The following is a 17,576-nucleotide window of genomic DNA, read 5'->3' as shown; positions in this document are numbered from 1 at the left end:
ACAATGTTTCATTCTTCTCACTAAAGTTTTTGGTTTGGAAAATTGAATGTGTTTTTCTAGCAAAAATATACTACTTGTGTTACATGGAACAAGTTTGCTATTATTATCTTTATTTTTTTAATTCTTTTTAATTTTTTTTACTTTTTATTTATTTTTAATATGCATCTATTTATTTAAATTAGAGGTCAATTACTTTACAATATGGTCTTGGTTTTGCTATGCATCAACATGAATCTGCCACGGGTGTACACGTGTTCCCCATCCTCACCACCCCCCCCCCCCCCACCTCCCTCCCCATACCATCCCTATGGGTCATCCCAGTGCACCAGCCCCGAGCATTGAACCTGGGCTGGTGATTTGTTTCACATGTGATATTATACATGTTTCAATGCCATTCTCCCTAATCATCCCACCTTCTCCCTCTCCCACAGAGTCCAAAAGACTGTTCTATACATCTGTGTCTCCTTTGTTATCTCACACACAGGGTTATCATTACCATCTTACTAAATTCCATATATATGCGTTAATATAGTACTCTTGCCTGGAGACTCCCATGGGCGTGAGATGGCTGTGGGGTCACAAGAGTCAGACACGACTGAGTGACTAAACCACCACCACCACTGTATTGGTGTTTTTCTTTCTGGCTTACTTCACTCTGTATAATAGGCTCCAGTTTCATCTGCCTCATTAGAAGTGATTCAAATGTATTCTTTTCAATGGCTGAGTAATACTCCATTGTGTATATGTACCACGGCTGGAGACACATGTACCTCATTGTTCATTGCAGCACAGTTTATAATAGCCAGGACATGGAAGCAACCTAGATGTCCATCAGCAGACAAATGGATAAGAAAGCTATTATTATTTTTAAAGAATTAAATATTTTAAAAAGTCTTTTTGAAATAAATGAGGAATATTTATAGATAAAATCCACATCAATAAAAGTTCTTTGGGCTCCTTAATAATTTTTGAAAGTTAAAAATAGTCTTGGATCGAAGAGTTAGAACTACTGCTCTGCTGATATGTCTCTGAATGCAGAGGCATTCACAGTTTCCCTAAAGGATAGGGAGTAAAATGCTATCTAGGTCAGAGGTCACAGTTTTGTTTTGCTGAATTCATATTGAAAAAATTGTTATGGTTATGTGTAAGACACACAGATGATTTGATTTATCCCTTACATCAGTCCATGTGCTAAAATTGCTACGTAGTCATCTACTTCCTTGTCTTTCCCTGTGTTTGATGCTACCGTTGACCTTGCTGTTGTTAAGTCGCTCCAGTTGTGTCCGACTCTGTGCGACCCCATCGATGGAAGCCCACCAGGCTCCCCCGTCCCTGGGATTCTCCAGGCAAGAACACTAGAGTGGGTTGCCATTTCCTTCTCCAATGCATGAGAGTGAAAAGTGAAAGGGAAGTCGCTCAGTCGTGTCCGACTCTTTGCGACCCCATGGACTGCAGCCTACTCGGCTACTCCGTCCATGGGATTTTCTGGAGTACTGGAGTACTGGAGTGGGGTGCCATTGCCTTCTCCATTATTGACCTTGGAACATATTTCTGTTAATATCTGTTACTCCATTACTTCATTTAAAAAGTAATGATTAGGCATTTTGCCCACTTCATGGGCTAAAAAAGGTGGGAAAATAAGAGGCAAGATTTTTTATTGCATGGAACTTGCAATCTATAGAGTAAAAGACAGATATTAAAAAGAGCATAAAATACATAATTTAAAATAATTATAAATTATAAGATTAAGGTATTTGTGAAAACCAAACAGAAAAGTATTCTTCACTGTGCTTTCATCTTTAAGTTGTTCAGTCTAGATCTAAAGTTCTGGGCAGCCTCCAGGCAGTTGGAGTATAGAAAATGACCTCGGCTAGGTGTATCAGTTAAAAACTGGTATAAAACAAATCATCTGAAACTTAGAGGTTCCAAACAATAGCAGTTTTATTTGCTCACATAATCCCGTTATCTGGTGAACTGTGCTTTTCAATTATGAAAAATTATTCTAATCACCATTTCTTCCTTTTTCTTTCTGAAACTGCTATTTGTGTATGTTGAGTACCTGGTTAGATTCCCTAATTTTCTGATTTTCCCCTTTATATCCATTTCTGTTTTCAAAAATTTTTTTTTGTCTTTTATTATTATTATTTTTTTTTATTTTACAATATTGTATTTGTTTTGCCATACATCAACATGAATCTGCCACGGGTGTACACGTGTTCCCAATTCTGAACCCCTCTCCCACCTCCCTCCCCATACCATCCCTCTGGGTCATCCCAGTGCACCAGCCCCAAGCATCCTGTATCCTGCATCGAACCTAGACTGGTGATTCATTTCTTATATGATATTATACATGTTTCAATGTCATTCTCCAAAATCATCCCACCCTTTCCCTCTCCCACAGTGTCCAAAAGACTGTTCTATACATCTGTGTTTCTTTTGCTGTCTCGCATATGGGGTTATCATTACTTACCATCTTTCTAAATTCCATATATATGTGTTAGTATAGTGTATTGGTGTTTTTCTTTCTGGTTTACCTCACTCTGTATAATTGGCTCCAATTTCATTTCACCTACTTTTCCCATCAGAATCAGAATTAATTTTTGGTCTTGACTCTCTTATTTTTATTTTTTCTAACAGCTACTCTTTCCTTTTGTTCACATCATCAGTGGTGGTTTAGTAACTAAGTTGTGTCTGACCCTTGTGTTCCCATGGACTGTAGCCTGCCAGGCTACTCTGTCCATAGGATTTCCCAGGCCAGAATACTGGAGTGCCATTTATTTGCCATTTCTTTCTCCATTGTCTCAGGGGATTTCCTGACCCAGATATCAAACCTGCATCTCCTGCGTTGCAGGTGGTCTCTTGCATTGCAGGCAGATTGTTTACCACTGAGCCACCAGGGTAGCCCTTCTTTCACAGTATCTTGCTTTTATTTTGGAGATATAATATCTACTCTCTCTGTATCTTCATAAGAATATCAATTTATTACGTTTGACTATATTTTTCATGCTTCTTTTCCCTTTATTTCTTTTTATTTATAATAGTTGGTTTATTTGTCTTATCTTTTACATTGAAGGCTTTCCTAAAATCTCTTGTCATTAGTGTCTATGCCTATGTAAGAGTAAAAACTGAAAACATAACAAGAGGTTGTGGGTATTTGAGTAAGTCTTGTATGAAATGTTAGCTTTGCTCTGGAATGGCAGGACTCCAGCTCCTTCACTGGGGACTTCCTTATCAAGACCTGCAAGTATTCTCTCCAAGGAGGATAGCTTCTCTAGAAAAGGGCCCTCCAGGAACATGTTACAGTTATCTTCTTGTGGGTATTTGGATAAGAATAAATTTGGTAGTATGATTTGGTTCTGTAGCTGGGCAGCAAAAAGGAGCAGGGATGGTCTATCATTCACATTTTCATGATCATATGCCTTTGCTTCAACCTTCTTATTCTGTATGTGTGGGGTCCCAGAGTTAGTAATTTGTTTCACATTCATCAGGATATACACCTTTCTCTTCCCTTTGAGTGAGAATGTCCAAATCTGTGGGCAGTTGGAAGCTTTTTATACACTTTTTATAGAAACTTTAAATATGTAAATATTTTTCCTACTCCCCTTGACATCTGGTGCCCTATCAACTCCTCAAAATCATTTGTGTTTCTCAGGGTAAACCAGCCTGTCAATATACTCCTCTGAGGGCAGTTTGATTTGATGTTTCTCTGCTGTGCAATTTATCTGCCATTCCTCTGTGAGTTCAGTCTTCATATACTGTAGTTTGACTCTACATATGTTTCTAGTTTCATTGGAAATTTTTTCTAGTTTCATTGAAGTAGTAGTTTTTTTTCGTATCCTTATTATTTGAAGATGATTTTTAAGAATAGAAGGGGTAAAATATGTTTACCTTAAAATCAGGCTTATTGATTTTTCTTTTCATTTTTAAATTCCCTATTAGAATAAATCCCTGAGAATAGCATGCGAAGGCTTTGTGATCTGACATTTCCCACTTATCCAGTCATCAGAGGTTATAATTATATTTTTTATAGGCAACTTAATTGCATCTAGTTTCAATACCAGATTTACTTTTAACATTTGTTTGAACAATTCATGCACATTTCTGACAGATTTTCTCATTCTTCTGCACCTTTACTAGTACATCTGTCTAGAATGCACATGAGACTGACTCCCTTATCTTTTATAAGAACAGTAAGAGGCAATCTGTCTTTCTATGTGCGTGCAGAAGACAACTAGCTTTACAATTGCTGTTTCTGAATTTGTTTCCCTGTATTCTTCTTGTCTAACTCAATGAAGCTAAGCCATGCCCGTGGGGCAATGCAAGATGGGTGGGTTATGGTGGAGAGGTTTGACAGAATGTGATCCACTGGAGAAAGGAATGGCAAACCACTTCAGTATTCTTGCCTGGAGAACCCCATGAACAGTATGAATAGGCAAAATGATAGAATACTGAAAGAGGGATTCCCCAGGTCAGTAGATGCCCAATATGCTACTGGAGATCAGTAGAGAAATAATTCCAGGAAGAATGAAGGGATGAAGCCAAAGCAAAAACAATACCCAGCTGTGGATGTGACAGGTGATAGAAGCAATGTCCAATGCTGTAAAAAGCAATATTGCACAGGAACCTGGAATCTCAGGTCCATGAATCAAGGCAAATTGGAAGTGGTCAAACAAGAGATGGCAAGAGTGAACGTCAACATTCTAGGAATCAGTGAACTAAAATGGACTGGAATGGGTGAATTTAACTCAGATGAACATTATATCTACTACTGCAGGCAGGAATCTCTCAGAAGAAATGGAGTAGCCATCATGGTCAACAAAAGAGTCTGAAATGCAGTACTTGGATGCAATCTTAAAAATGACAGAATGATCTCTGTTCGTCTCCAAGACAAACCATTCAATATCACGGTAATCCAATTCTATGCCCCAACCAGTAACGCTGAAGAAGCTGAAGTTGAACTGTTCTATTAGAACTAACCCCCGCCCCCCCCCCCCCCCCCCCCCCCCCCAAAATGTCCTTTTCACTATAGGGGAATGGAATGCAAAAGTAGAAAGTCAAGAAACATCTGGAGTAACAGGCAAATTTGGCCATGGAATGCAGAATGAAGCAGGGTAAAGACTAATAGAGTTTTGCCAAGAAAATGCACTGGTCATAGCAAACACCTTCTTCCAACAACACAAGAGAAGACTCTACACATGGATATCACCAGATAGTTAACACTGAAATCAGATTGATTCTATTCTTTGCAGCCAAAGATGGAGAAGCTCTATACAGTTAACAAAAAACAAGACCAGGAGCTGACTGTGGCTCAGATCATGAACTCATTATTACCAAATTCAAACTTAAATTGAAGAAAGTAGGGAAAACCGTTAGAACATTCAGGTATGACCTAAATCAAATCCCTTATGATTACACAGCAGAAGTGAGAAATAGATTTAAGGGACTGGATGTGACAGATAGAATGCCTGATGAACTATGAAATGAGGTTCGTGACATTGTACAGGAGACAGGGATCAAGATCATCCCCATGGAAAAGAAATGCAAAAAAGCAAAATGGCTGTCTGGGGAGGCCTTACAAATAGCTGTGAAAAGAAGAGAGGGGAAAAGCAAAGGAGAATAGGAAAAATATAAGCATCTGAATGCGGAGTTCCAGAGAATAGCAAGAAGAGATAAGAGAGCCTTCTTCAGTGATCAATGCAAAGAAATAGAGGAAAAGAACAGAATGGGAAAGACTAGAGATCTCTTCAAGAAAATGAGAGATACCAAGGGAACATTTCATGCAAAAATGGGCTCGATCAAGGACAGAAATGGTATGGACCTAACAGAAGCAGAAGATATTAAGAAAAGATGGCCAAAATACACAGAAGAGCTGTAAAAAACATATCTTCAGGACCCAGATAATCACGATGGTGTTATCATTCATATAGAGCCAGACATCTTGGAATGTGAAGTCAAGTGGGCCTTAGAAAGCATCACTATGAACAAAGCTAATGGAGCTGATGGAATTTCAGTTGAGCTATTTCAAGTTCTGAAAGATGATGCTGTGAAAGTGCTGCACTCAATATGCCAGCAAATTTGGAAAACTTATTAGTGGCCACAGGACTGGAAAAGGTCAGTGTTCATTCCAATCCTAAAGAAAGGCAATGCCAAAGAAAGTTCAAACTACTGCACAATTGCACTCATCTCACATGCAAGTAAAGTAATGCTCAAAATTCTCCAAGCCAGGCTTCAGCAATATGTGAACCGTGAACTTCCTGATGTTCAAGCTGGTTTTAGAAAAGGCAGAAGAACCAGAGATCAAATTGCCAACATCCGGTGGATCATGGAAAAAGCAAGAGAGTTCCAGAAAAACATCTATTTCTGCTTTATTGACTATGCCAGAGCCTTTGACTGTGTAGATCTCAATAAACTGTGGAAAATTCTGAGAGAGATGGGAATATCAGATCACCTGACCTGCCTCTTGAGAAACCTATATGCAGGTCAGGAAGCAACAGTTAGAACTGGACATGGAACAGCAGACTGGTTCCAAATAGGAAAAGGAGTACATCAAGGCTGTATATTGTCACCCTGCTTATTTAACTTCTACGCAGAGTACATCATGAGAAACGCTGGACTGGAAGAAACACAAGGTGGAATCAAGGTTGCCGGGAGAATTATCAATAACCTCAGATATGCAGATGACATCACCCTTATGGCAGAAAGTGAAGAGGAACTAAAAAGTCTCGTGATGAAAGAGAAAGAGGAGAACGAAAACTTGGCTTAAAGCTCAACATTCTGAAAACGAAGATCATGGCATCTGTTCCCATCACTTCATGGGAAATAGATGGGGAAACAGTGGAAACAGTGTCAGACTGTTTTTGGTGCTCCAAAGTCACTGCAAATGGTGACGCAGCCATGAAACTGAAAGACCCTTACTCCTTGGAAGAAAAGTTATGACCAACCTAGATAGCACATTCAAAAGCAAAGATATTACTTTGCCGACTATGGTCCTTCTAGTCAACGCTATGGTTTTTCCTTGGTCATGTATGGATGTGAGAGTTGGACTGTGAAGAAGGCTGAGCACCGAAGAATCGATGCTTTTGAACTATGGTTTTGGAGAAGACTCTTGAGAGTCCCTTGAACTGCAAGGAGATCCAACCAGTCCATTCTGAAGGAGATCAGCCCTGGGATTTCTTTGGAAGGAATGATGCTAAAGCTGAAACTCCAGTACTTTGGCCACCTCATGGGAAGAGTTGACTCATTGGAAAAGATTCTGATGCTGGGAGGGATTGGGGACAGGAGGAGAAGGGGACGACAGAGGATGAGATGGCTGGATAGCATCACTGACTCGATGGACGCGAGTCTGAGTGAACTCCGGGAGTTGGTGATTGACAGGGAGGCCTGGTGTGCTGCTTATTCATGGGGTCGCAAAAATCAGACATAACTGAGGGACTGAACTGAACTGACTGATTCCTCTTCAACTATTCATAGATTGTGAAATCCTTGAGGGTAGGGATGTAACTAACCAAGTTTATATTCCCAATGCCTGACATGCAGTTTTAAAGTTTGTCAAATAAATTAATAAAAGAATTAAAACTTGGAAAATTTATCCTGATCATTCTTACTTGAAAGATAAAGTTCTGCTGTACTGCGGACTTTGATGATCATCTATCAAGCTAACAATGATTATCAGGAATTTCTATAAAGTTGTAGAGTTTGAGAATTGGATCAATAGTTTTAAACAGCACTTGCAGCTATGATGGATTACTATGTGCCAGGCATAGGACTGTGTTCCAGGCAGCAGTCTACATACATTGTTTCTTGCAGTATTTAAGTTAAATATCATTTTGGCCAGCTTTCCACTGGTCTCATAATGTTTAATTTATGGGTAAAATTGTAATAAATCTACTTAGTTCTATTATGGAATTATAATATAAATTTCAAAATAAAGTGCAATTATTAATTTTTTGTTATAGGGTTTTATTCTGTAATTTTTCATAGGCTTAATTACTTTTTGTCTTAATTGGCTGAAAGCTCATGAAGGCATATAATAAAGTGTTAAATCTCTAGTACTTATTGCAGTACATATTACTGTATCTCTGGCACCTGTTACAAAACTTACCACATCCTAATTTGTCAATAAATATCTGTTGAATGAATGAATGAATGAAGCATTCAGTTAGGGAACCGACCCAAAATGATATATAATTTCAGGATTTGAAGTGGTTGGCAGAAGCCCATGGTGGGGCTAGGACTTGAGATTATGTAAAGATTGCAGAGATTCTAGAGGGGAAGAGAGGGCTCCAGAAGTTGATCTTATTTGAATATTGTAAGATCCTCCCCCATCTCCAAATATATCATCTGCTGATATGACAGAAGGCTTAATTTCCCATCTAGAACAATTCTTTCACTTAAGTAATTGTGACTTTAAATTACAAATAAATTCTTTGAGAGGAGTAAGAAATCTGCATGTTAAGTTATTGCTTCATTAGCACAGATGGTGTGTTCTAACCTGAGCAAGCAGCTCACTTTAGCCTCTATTAATCTGACTCATGGTGGGGAAGTGGAAGATCTATGTGGAGCTGAGCTGGGAGGCTTAGGTGGTGGGCTTTGTGAGGCACCTTACTGTTCTGCAAACAGTGAGGCCCCTGAGAAGAAAAAGCAAAGTGAAGAAGTAGAGAGTTGGGGCAGCAAATACTAACACTTTTCTACAGAAGATGATATTCTCTATAGCCATATCTTCCTTTTACCAAGATACTAGTGATATTCTTTTATAATAAAAGTTCAAATTATTGAGGTTTGGGGATTATTTTGGAAATGAGAATTTTTGAAGCATCATTCATTTCTGAAGGTGGATAGAAATTTATTATATTTATAGAAATAGATTACTTTTGGAAAGGTATTTATTTCTAATAATAAAGCAGCAATCTTAAGATAATATGGAAAACATTAAATTTAATTCACTCTTTAAATGTAACCAATCAGGTGTAAAGTAGATTCCATTGTTATTTCATTGTTTTCCCAAGTGTTCAGTCCAGTGGATGGCATATAATAAACCCTCAAAAATATTTACAAATGAATGAAAAGAATCATATACATAGTGAGAGACTCTAACATAATGACTATCTCATTTTGTAAACTTGATGTTTATTGTGTTTGTGAGTGATGTGGCATGCTAAAGCATTTCTTTAATCTGCTTTTAATGTGGAAACCCAGCAAAGGCCACAGACCCATTTGCAGAAATGGAAGCCAATGGGAATATTGCAGAAAAAGACAAAGAAATCCAAAACAGAAGCTTCATTGATCAGAAAAATGTGAAAATTCCAATAAGGAAACTGAAATAATAGAAAATATATGATCTATAATGTTGTTATTTAGTCGCCAAGTCGTATCTGGCTCTCTGCAACCCTATGGACTGCAGCACACCAGGCTTCTCTGTCCTTCACCATCTCCTAAATTTTGCCCAAGTTCATGCCCATTACATCAGTGATGCCATCCAGTCATCTCATCCTCTGAAGCCTTCTTCTCCTTCTGCCCTCAACCTTTCCCAATATTAGGGACTTTTCCAATGAATCAGTTGTTCGCATCAGATGACTGAAATACTGGAGTTTCAAATTCATTGCCAGTCCTTCCAACAAGTATTCAGGGTTGATTTCCCTTAAGATTGACTAGTTTGATCTTCATGCTGTCCAAGGGACTCTCAGGAGTCTTCTCCAGCACCATAGTTCAGAGGCATCAATTCTTCGGTGCTCTGCCTTCTTTGAAGTCTAGCTCTCATAATTATATGTGACCACTGGGAAGACCATAGCCTTGATTATACAGACATTTGCCAGCAGAGTAATGTCTCTGCTTTTCAGCATACTCTCTGGGTTTGTCATAACTTTCTTGGCAAGGAGAAATTTTTTTTCCGATTTCATGGAAGTTATGGTCCACAGTGATATTAGAGCCCAAGAAGAGGAAATCTGTCACTACTTCCACCTTTTCTCTCTCTATTTGCCTTGAAGAAATGGGTCTGGATGCCATGATCTTAGTTTTTTTTTTTTTTTTTTTTTTTAATTTTAGGCTGGCTCTTTAACTTCCTCCTTCACTCTCATCAAGAGGCTCTTTAGTTTGTCTTTGCTTTCTGCCATTTGCTTCTTTCCTCATATCTGAGGTTATTGATGTTTGTCCCACCTATCTTAATTTCAGCTTGGAACACAGCAGACAGCCCTGACTTATTCCTTTCTCAATCCTGAACCAACCAGCTGTTCCATCCATGGTTCTACCTGTTGTTTCTTGACCCATATACAGATTTCTCAGAAGACATTTAACATGGTCTGGCATTCCCATTTCTTTAAGAGCTTTCCACAGTTTATTATGATTGACACCATCAAAGGCTTTGGCGTAATCAAAGAAACAGAGGTAGATTTTTTTGGAATTCCTTTCTCTATGATGCAGCAAATGTTGGCAATTTGATCTCTGGTTCCTCTTCCTTTTCTAAATCCAGCTTGAATATCTGAAAGTTCTTGGTTCACATAATGCTGAAACCTAGCATGCAAGATTTTAAACATGACCGTACTAGCATGGGTTCAGTTCAGTCGCTCAGTCATGTCCAACTCTTTGTGAACCCATGGACTGTGGCATGCTAAGCTTCCCTGTCCATCACAAACTCCCAGAGCTTGCTCAAACTCACGTCCATCGAGTCAGTGATGCCATCCAACCACTTCATCCTCTGTCATCCCCTTCTCCTTCTGCCTTCCATCTTTCCCTGCATCAGGGCCTTTTCCAATGAGTCAGTTCTTTGCATCAGGTGGCCAAAGTATTGGAGCTTCAACTTCAGCATCAGTCTTTTCAATGAATATTCAGGACTGATTTCCTGTAGGATTGACTGGTTGTAACTCCTTGTAGTCCAAGGGTCTCTCAAGAGTTTTCTCCAACACCACAGTTCAAGAGCATCAGTTCTTCGGTACTCAGTTTTTTTAAATCATATAATAAGGGTATGATAGCATGGGAGATAAATGCAGATGTCCAATGCAAAGAAAGCTGTACATTTTTTAGTACTACCCTTCTTGGGAATTGAGATAAGGATTGACCTTTTCCAGTCTTGTGGCCACTGCTGGGTCTTTCAGATTTGCTAACATATTGAACGAAACACTTTGATGGCATCATCCTTTAGGGTTTTGAATAATTCTAATTAAGTTATGTTACATCCACTAGCTTTATTAACAGCAGTGCTTCCTAAGGCCCATTTGACTTCAGTCTCCAAATGTCTGGCTCTGGGTGGCTGACCACACAATTATCTATTTTATTGGCCTATAGATATGCCAAAATATCTGTATTGGTCTCTGCTTCTGGTTTCTGACACAGAACTCCTAACACTTGTAATCTCCAAAGTGATAGGAGCACTAGGATCATCTTTTGTTCTCTTATCTGGCTTTTGACTCCTTTCCCTGAAACAGAGCTCTTAAATCCCTTGAAATTCTTGAGGTGATAGAAATGTCTTTTGTTCTAATGAGGTGACTCTTGCTGGGTTCCTAGGTAGTTTCAGGATAACCAGGCTACTGATTACCAGAAAGACCAAGGAATGATAGGAACCTGAGGAATGTAAGATCCATCACCCTATCCTATGGGAAGGGGAGAGGAGCGGAAGGTTAAGTTAATGATTTGTCATGTTTATATGATGGTTTAATCATATAAATATCACAAAAATATGGTGTTGGAAAGATTCCTGTTTGGTGAAGGTATGCATGTGGTGGGAGAGTGACCCATTCCAATTTCAAAGGAACATAAGTTCCTGCACTTGAGACCCTTCCAGATGGTGTCCTGTGCCTTCTCTGGTAGTTCATCTATATTATCATACCCTGATTATATGGTAAACCAGTAAATGTAAGTTTCTCTCAGTTTTGTAAACTGTTTTTACAAATGATCAAATCTAGGGAGGGGGACATAGGAACTTCTGATCTGTAGCCAAATCAGCAGAAGTTGTGTGTAACCTTATTGCCTGCAATTTGCATCTAAGTGGAGGGCTGTCTTAAGAGTCTTTAACTTGTGAGGTCTATGCCAATTCCAGTTAGCATCAGAATTGAATTAAATTATAAAATACCCAACTAGCATTTCAGAGAATTGCTTGGTATGGGGGAAAAGCCCACACAAATGGTGTCAAAAGTATTGTGCATAAGTAGAGTAGAAATAGTGTTTTTCCTATACATGAACAAATGAATACAAAAATTCACATACTATGAATAAAGGATGGTATATTTTCTAAATCTAGCCTAGTCTACATTGGTCTGAGGCTTTTTCTTAATTGTCTTGCTTCCTATGCTATCAATAACTTTTAACAAAGTAAACAATGACAATCCCTCTTTGTATGAGTAAGTTCACTGTGCATGAAAATATAGGCTGCCACTCTTATTCCTTAATAGTGTATAAAACTATGGGAACAAATGGCACTCCAGAATGAATTGCTATGTGCTGTTCCTGTGAAATGAGCTTGTGACTGACTACAGGTCTGGGAAGCAAAGCCTTGCACTTGATTCCTTTCTGGGTGTCTGAGGGCAGAGCAAAGAAGAGAGGCAAAAAGCAAAGGAGAAAAGGAAAGATATAAGCATCTGAATGCAGAGTTCCAAAGAATAGCAAGAAGAGATAAGAGAGCCTTCTTCAATGATCAATGCAAAGAAATAGAGGAAAACAACAGAATGGGAAAGACTAGAGATATCTTAAAAAATTAGAGATACCAAGGGAACATTTCATGCAGAGATGGACTCGATAAAGGACAGAAATGGTATGGACCTAACAGAAGAAGATATTAAGAAGAGGTGGCAAGAATACATGGAAGAACTGTACAGAAAATATCTTCACGACCCAGATAATCATGATGATGTGATCACTAATCTAGAGCCAGACATCCTTGGAATGTGAAGTCAAGTGGGCCTTAGAAAGCATCACTACAAACAAAGCTAGTGGAGGTGATGGAATTCCAGTTGAGCTATTTCAAATCCTGAAAGATGATGCTGTGAAAGTGCTGCACTCAATATGCCAGCAAGTTTGGAAAATTCAGCAGTGGCCACAGGACTGGAAAAGTTCAGTTTTCATTCCAATTCCAAAGAGAGGTGCCAGAGGCCAGCGTGAGGAACTCCGCCCATGGCAAAGGTCATGAGAAAGGAGGCTTGGCATACTCAAAGGCATGATCAAGCCTCAGGAAACCCCCTGTTCCCGAGCATCTACCCCAAAACCAGAGTCTGTTTTATGCTCTCACCTACACCTCTGACTTTACAGGGGGCTCTCCCCCATAACTGTTTCTCTCGGAGAAGGAGTAAACGTGCAGCTCCAAGGCAATAAAAATTCCTGGGAGTGACAAGAGTGTTTCAGCTTATGGAGTCCTCTGAAGGTTATCTAGCCCACCTGTATAGGTTCGTCCGGCCTCGTGTGATTGTTTACAGCCTCCCAACCTGAGAGGCATGAGATGTTTTAGACTTACTAAAGGCAAATTCTTTTGGGGAGTTGGAAATTATTAGTATAGTGGGTTGGTTAGGAATTATATTGGTGAAGGGTTTTTCATTTGTTGTGCCAATAATTGCTGCTAATTCCCTACCCTGGGTGTGACAAGGGTGTTTCAGGTCAAACATCTCTGCTGACAGACTAGCTTGTGTGACAGGATTATCCATACTCCTGCCACTAGGCACATGATTGTTTACCACCTCTCAATCATAAACAGCACAGAGAGTTTTGGAGTATTTTGAAAGTCTTAATTAGCATAGGGCTTTTCTCATTGTTGAGTCAATGATTGCCGCCAGGCCTCCATATCCTTAGGCACCTGGGAATATATGAATCAATGTATTTGGAATATAGAAAAGGAAATATAGTTTTAAGGTTAGCAATACTAGACTTTTTGAGTGAATGAATTTTCTCTTTTGTAATAGATCACTGTACTTTGTTATAAATCACTGTGTCCTTGCTATGTAAAAATGTAACTTCATCACTATCTTAAGACTAAATAGATCTTAAGGGGAATATTGGTGAAAGGATTTTTATTTGTTGGGCTGATGTTTGCTGCTAAATCTCCATATTCCCTGCCCTTATAATGAATATAACTAGCATATAGGAGAAATAAGTATTAACCTTTAAGCATATAGGAGAAATAAGTATTAACCTTTAAGATTAATCATGTTAACCTTGGGTTAAATAGATTCCTTTCTTGATTGTAACTCACTACACCCTCACTGTATAGGAATGCAACTTTATTTGGAGGGTGGTGCCTGGTTTAAGAAAAAACACCCTTGGAAGGTTATCAGAAAGAAAGGATCATAAAATGTCAGCAGGTCTCACTCATGGCCAGAAGATGATGTAATATCCCTAAGACCTTTTTTTTTATACATTCATGTGAAGCACCTGATTTTGATAAAGGTCAGGACTGCTGACCCCTGCATGACTCTGTATTCATCCCTATGTGTAACAAAAGGTATATAAGCAAACACCAAAATAAAGAAATCGGATCGGTTTCCAGAAAGACTGATTCCCCCATGTCGTTTCTTTCTTGCTCCCTGTTTTTCTGGCTGAATTCTCATCTGGAGCATGGATGCTATTCCACATAATCCAAGTTATTCAGCCTCTTTTTCTCCACTAATCTTCCTACTACACTATCCGTTTCTAATCTCTTTATATATCTGTAATTAAATATGTATTTTTCCAAGGATGCCAACGCTGTTCCCACCTTAGAATTCCCTGGATCCACCGGGGCTGGACCCCGGCAGAAAGGCAATGCCAAAGAATGCTCAAACTACTGCACAATTGCACTCATCTCACATGCTAGTAAAGTAATGCTCAAAATTCTCCAAGCCAGACTTCAGCAATATGTGAACCGTGAAATTCCTGATGTTCAAGCTGGTTTTAGAAAAGGCAGAGGAAACAGAGATCAAATTGCCAACATCCGCTGGATCATGGAAAAAGCAAGAGAATTCCAGAAAAACATCTATTTCTGCTTTATTGACTATGCCAAAACCTTTGACTGTGTAGATCACAATAAACTGTGGAAAATTCTGAAGGAGATGGGAATACCAGACCACCTAACCTGCCTCTTGAGAAATCTGTATGCAGGTCAGGAAGCAACAGTTAGAACTGGACATGGAACAACAGACTGGTTCCAAATAGGAAAAGGAGTACATCAAGGCTGTATATTGTCACCCTGCTTATTTAACTTCTATGCAGAGTACATCATGAGAAACGCTGGACTGGAAGAAACACAAGCTAGAATCAAGATTGCCAGGAGAAATATCAATAACCTCAGATATGCAGATGACACCACCCTTATGGCAGAAAGTGAAGAGGAACTAAAAAGCCTCTTGATGAAAGTGAAAGAGGAGAGCGAAAAAGTTGGCTTAAAGCTCAACATTCAGAAAACTAAGATCATGGCATCTGGTCCCATCACTTCATGGGAAATAGAAGGGGAAACAGTGGAAACAGTGTCAGACTTTATTTTTCTGTGCTCCAAAATCACTGCAGATGGTGATGCAGCCATGAAATTAAAAGACGCTTACTCCTTGGAAGAAAAGTTATGACCAACCTAGATAGTATATTCAAAAGCAGAGACATTACTTTGCCGACTAAGGTCCATCTAGTCAAGGCTATGGTTTTTCCTGTGGTCATGTATGGATGTGAGAGTTGGACTATGAAGAAGCCTGAGCGCCGAAGAACTGATGCTTTTGAACTGTGGTGTTGGAGAAGACTCTTGAGAGTCCCTTGGATTGCAAGGAGATCCAACCAGTCCATTCTAAAGATCAACCCTGGGATTTCTTTGGAAGGAATGATGCTAAAGCTTCACTCCAGTACTTTGGCCACCTCATGTGAAGAGTTGACTCATTGGAAAAGACTCTGATGCTGGGAGGGATTGGGGGCAGGAGGAGAAGGGGACGACAGAGGATGAGATGGCTGGATGGCATCACAGACTAGATGGACGTGAGTCTGAGTGAACTCCAGGAGATGGTGATGGACAGGGAGGCCTGGCGTGCTGCGATTGATGGGGTCCGAAAGAGTCGGACATGACTGAGCAACTAAACTGTATTGAGGGCTGAGCTGGATAGGTGAAGTGAATGTCACTCAGTCCTGTCTTATTCTTTGCAACCCCGTGGACTATACAGTCCATGGAGTTCTCCAGGCCAGAATACTGGATTGGGTAACTGTTCCCTTCTCCAGGGGATCTTCCCAACCCAGGGATCAAACTCAGGTTTCCCGCATTGCAAGCGGATTCTTTACCAGCTGAGCCACAAGGGAAACCCAAGAATACTGGAGTGTATAGCCTATCCCTTCTCCAAGAGATCTTCCCAACGAAGGGGTCAAATCCAAGTTTCCCACATTGCAGGTGGATTCTTTACCAACTGAGCTATCAGGAAAGTGGGTGAGTGGTGACAAACAGGTGGTATTTCCTAAATTATTTCATTTGATCTGTGATTAGATATTATTTAATCTCTGGAAATGGGTATGATGTATATGGAGAGACAGAAAGTGTATACGCTCTTGCTGACCCGAAAATAAATGGATTTGAGGAAATAAAACAGGAAAAAGGATCATTAGGAAAGCAGCAAGCTGTTGAGAAAACTATGAGTCAGACACTGGCATAAAGACTTGACATGCTTCAGCAGAGGCATTTTTTCTTTCTATAAAAAATATTACAGTGTTCTTCTTTCTGAAAGGTCATGGCAATAATGGAGATAAAGGATTATTCTTTATGATCTCTAGTAATTTAAAATACTATAAACAAATAAATCCTGGGGAATAAAGAAATGTTTATTAGCCTTAGGAGACTTAGCAAGAGTTTAGTTAATATATGGACACACCAGATGGTTGAAATTAGAAGATAAAGATCAGCCCTTTGGAAGCACTAATATCATCACAGAACACTAAACACACATCCTTATTATGGTAATACTCATTTTCTTAAAAATAAGAAGTACTGTATTATAAACCTAGATGCCTGACCAACATAGGAAATAATCAGACCATGAGTCAACATGAAGTTCCTGAACACAGACACAAGTATTTCAGTTGACAAATCTGGACAAAACTGGCATAGGGCAATTCTTATCAGACGTCCCTGTTTCATGTAAACTTTTGACTTGAGCTACAATTTCTGATTCTGAAAGAAATATTTTCTATCAAAGAATGGAAGAATATATTCTCTTGTTCTTGAATAAAATTATTCAGTTCAGTTCAGTTCAGTCGCTCAGTCATATTTGACTCTTTGCAACCCCATGAATTGCAGCACACCAGGCCTCCCTGTCCATCACCAACTCCCAGAGTTAACTCAAACTCTCGTCCATTGAGTCGGTGATGCCATCCAACCATCTCATCCTCTGTTGTCCCCTTCTCTTCCTGCCCCCAATCCCTCCCAGTGTCAGAGTCTTTTGCAATGAATCAGACCTTCACATGAGGTGGCCAAAGTGCTGGAGTTTCAGCTTCAGCATCACTCCTTCCGAAAAACACCCAGAACTGATCTCCTTTAGAATGGACTGGTTGGATCTCCTTGCAGTCCAAGGGACTCTCAAGAGTCTTCTCCAATATCACAGTTCAAAAGCATCAATTCTTTGGCGCTCAGCCTTCCTCACAGTCCAACTCTCATATCCATA

Source organism: Budorcas taxicolor, chromosome 12 (assembly GCF_023091745.1).
Source record: "Budorcas taxicolor isolate Tak-1 chromosome 12, Takin1.1, whole genome shotgun sequence".
NCBI classification, from domain to species: domain Eukaryota; kingdom Metazoa; phylum Chordata; class Mammalia; order Artiodactyla; family Bovidae; genus Budorcas; species Budorcas taxicolor.
Note: the sequence above shows the minus strand (reverse complement) of the source record.